General features: G+C 34.7%; 1 non-coding gene across 1 annotated transcript; it reads right to left on the bottom strand.

The window, feature by feature from the left end:
• Window positions 1–3,362: 3,362 nt before the first annotated feature.
• Window positions 3,363–3,470, bottom strand: LOC112761889 (small nucleolar RNA R71). The gene has a single exon (XR_003182260.1). It is a non-coding gene; the product is annotated as a small nucleolar RNA R71 (small nucleolar RNA).
• Window positions 3,471–4,014: the final 544 nt, after the last annotated feature.

Below are 4,014 nucleotides of genomic sequence, written 5' to 3'. Positions count from 1 at the left end.
GATTGAATGACTGTGACGAGCTTCAAACTCGCGATTGTTGGGCGTTAGTGACAGACGCAAAAGGAGGGTGAATCCTATTCCAGCATGATCGGGAACCTCCAGACGATTAGCCGTGCCGTGAAAGGGCATTGGATCATTTTCCTGAGAGATGACCGAAAGTAGCCATTGACAGTGGTGATGTATCACATAAAGCCAGCCATGGAAAGGAGTAAGACTGATTGGATGAAGACAGCAGAAAAGCAGAGGTTCAGAGGAACGAAAAGCATCTCCATTCGCTTATCTGAAAATACATAGAAAACATAGCTTTTTTTGTTTTTCCATTACCATTGATGGCATCTAAGACCGGAGAATCCTCTAGAAGAGGGAAAGGGAAGATAAAAGCTTCCACATCCGAGTCATGGGAGATGGAAAGATTCATCTCCAAAGCCCATCAAGACCACTTCTATGATGTTGTGGCCAAGAAAAAGGTGATCCCTGAGGTCCCTTTTAAACTCAAAAGAAATGAGTATCCGGAGATCCGACATGAAATTCAAAGAAGAGGTTGGGAAGTTCTAACAAATCCCATCCAACAAGTCGGCATCCTAATGGTTCAAGAGTTTTATGCCAATGCATGGATCACCAAGAACCATGATCAAAGTAAGAACCCAGATCCAAAGAACTATGTTACAATGGTTCGGGGGAAATACTTAGATTTTAGTCCGGAGAATGTGAGGTTGGCGATTAACTTGCCATACATGGAAGTGAACGCACGCCCCTACACAAGGAGAGTCAACTTTGATCAAAGGTTGGACCAAGTTTTTGGCGCCGTTGCCGGAGATTGTTTGAGTTTTCGGCAAGCTTTTGGTCCGGTAACATCAGTGCCAGATTCCCTTTTGATCCGGCAACAGCACCAAGTTTTTGGCGCCGTTGCCGGGGATTGTTCGAGTTTGGACAACTGACGGTTCATCTTGTTGCTCAGATTAGGTAATTTTCTTTTTATTTTATTTTCAAAAATCTTTCAAAAATATTTTCAAAAATCTCTCATATGTTTTCGAAAAAAAATAAAAATGTTTTCAAAAAAAAAAAAATTTATTCAAAATTTTTAAGAATGAATTCTAGTGTTTCATGAAGCATGTTGAAGCCTGGCTGGCTGTAAAGCCATGTCTAAATTCTTTTGGACTGAGGCTTGCAATTTGTTATCAAAGAGCAATATACTCTCGTGTTAACGACTAAAGCTTGGCTGGCCATTGGCCATGTCTAGTGTTTTGGACTGGAGCTTTCTTTGAAAGCTTGGCTGGCTAGTGAGCCATGTCTAATTCCTGGACTGAAGCTTTAGACTAACATGGCAAGATTCCTGGAATTCATATTAAAAATTTTGGAATCCTTATTTTTCTTTTTCATATAATTTTCGAAAAATATAAAATAAAAATCCAAAAAAATTAGAAAATCATAAAAATCAAAAATATTTTGTGTTTCTTATTTGAGTCTTGAGTCATATCATAAGTTTGGTGTCACTTGCATATGCATCTTGCATTTTTTCGAAAATATCATGCATTCATAGTGTTCTTCATGATCTTCAAGTTGTTCTTGGTAAGTCTTCTTGTTTGATCTTGATGATTTTTTGTTTTGTGTCTTATCATGTTTTTCATATGCATTTTTCATTTCTTAGAGTCTAAACATGAAAGAATTCTAAGTTTGGTGTCTTGCATGTTTTCTTTGCATTAAAAATTTTTCAAAAATATGTTCTTGATGTTCATCATGTTCTTCATAGTGTTCTTGGTGTTCATCTTGACATTCATAGCATTCTTGCATGCATTCACTGTTTTGATCTAAAAATTTCATGCATTGCATAATTTTCATGTTTTTCATAAAAATTCAAAAATCAAAAAAAAAATATCTTTCCCTTTTTCTCTCATCAAATTTGAAAATTGAGTTGACTTTTTCAAAAAAAATTTTAAAGATAAAATTGTTTCTCATGAGTCAAATCAAATTTTCAATTTGAAAATCTTATCTTTTTCAAAATCTTTTTCAAAAATCAAATCTTTTTCAAAATTCTTAGTTATTTTCGAAAATTCCAAAAATATTTTTCAAAAAAATCTTTTTCTTATTTTTATACCAAATTTTCGAAAATAACATAATCAATTAATGTTTTGATTCAAAAATTTGAAGTTTGTTACTTGCTTGTTAAGAAAGATTCAAACTTTAAGTTCTAGAATCATATCTTGTGATTTCTTGTGAATCAAGTCATTAATTGAGATTTTAAAAATCAAATATTTTTCAAAACTAATTTCAATCATATCTTTTCAAAAATATCTTCTTATCTTTTTCAAAAATTTGATTTCAAAATATCTTCTCTAACTTCCTAACTTCTTATTTTTTCAAAATTGGTTTTCAAAATTTGTTTCAACTAACTAACTAACTTTTTGTTTGTTTCTTAACTTTTTCAAAACCACCTAACTAATTCTCTCTTTCTAATTTTCGAAAATATCTCCCTCTTTTTCAAAAATTTCTTTTTAATTAACTAATTATTTTTATTTTTATTTTTGATTTCAAAAAAATTTTCGAAAAAAAAAATATATACTAAACATTTTTCAAAAACCATTTTTCAAAAATCACTAACTCCTTTTCAAAACTAATTTTCGAAAATTCCCTCCTTCTCTCTCATCTTATTCTATTTATTCATTCATTAACTAACATCTCTTCCTCACATCATCACCAAATTCGAACCCTCTCCTCTATCTGTGTTCGAATTTCTTCTACTCTTCTTCCACTAACAAAGGGATCCCTATACTGTGGTATAAAGGATCTCTATTATTATTATTATTATTCTGTGCCTTCTTCTTTGTCATATGAGCAGGAGCAAGGACAAGAACATTATTGTGGAAGCAGATCCAGAACCTGAAAGGACTCTGAAGAGAAAATTAAAAGAAGCTAAAATACAATAATTCAGAGATAACCTTTCAGAAATTTTCGAACAGGAAGAGGAGATGGCAGCCGAAAATAATAATAATGTAAGGAAGATGCTTGGTGACTTTACTGCACCTAATTCCAATCTACATGGAAGAAGCATCTCCATTCGTGCCATTGGAGCAAACAACTTTGAGCTGAAACCTCAATTAGTTTCTCTGATGCAGCAGAATTGCAAGTTTCATGGACTTCCATCTGAAGATCCTTTTCAGTTCTTAACTGAATTCTTGCAGATATGTGATACTGTTAAGACTAATGGAATAGATCCTGAAGTCTACAGGCTCATGCTTTTCCCTTTTGCTGTAAGAGACAGAGCTAGATTATGGTTGGATTCTCAACCCAAAGACAGCCTGAACTCTTGGGATAAGCTGGTCACGGCTTTCTTAGCCAAGTACTTTCCTCCTCAAAAGCTGAGCAAGCTTAGAGCTGATGTTCAAACCTTCAGACAGAAAGAAGGTGAATCTCTCTATGAAGCTTGGGAAAGATACAAACAGTTGACCAAAAAGTGTCCTTCTGACATGCTTTCAGAATGGACCATCCTGGATATATTCTATGATGGTTTATCTGAGCTATCAAAGATGTCACTGGACACCTCTGCAGGTGGATCCATTCACCTAAAGAAAACGCCTGCAGAAGCTCAAGAACTCATTGACATGATTGCTAATAACCAGTTCATGTACACTTCTGAAAGGAATCCTGTGAATAATGGGACCCTATGAAGAAGGGAGTTCTTGAAGTTGATACTCTGAATGCCATATTGGCTCAGAACAAAATATTGACTCAGCAAGTCAATATGATTTCTCAGAGTCTGCATGGAATGCAAGCTGCATCCAACAGTACTCAAGAGGCATCTTCTGAAGAAGAAGCCTATGATCCTGAGAACCCTGCAATAGCAGAGGTAAATTACTTAGGTGAACCTTATGGAAACACCTATAACTCAACATGGAGAAATCATCCAAATTTCTCATGGAAGGATCAAAAGCCCCAACAAGGCTTTAATAATGGTGGAAGAAACAGGTTTAGCAATAGCAAGCCTTTTCCATCATCAACTCAGCAACAGACAGAGAA

Source organism: Arachis hypogaea, chromosome 16, assembly GCF_003086295.3.
Source record: "Arachis hypogaea cultivar Tifrunner chromosome 16, arahy.Tifrunner.gnm2.J5K5, whole genome shotgun sequence".
In the NCBI taxonomy this organism is placed as follows: Eukaryota; Viridiplantae; Streptophyta; class Magnoliopsida; order Fabales; family Fabaceae; genus Arachis; species Arachis hypogaea.
Note: the sequence above shows the minus strand (reverse complement) of the source record. Positions and strands in the feature narration are given on the sequence as shown.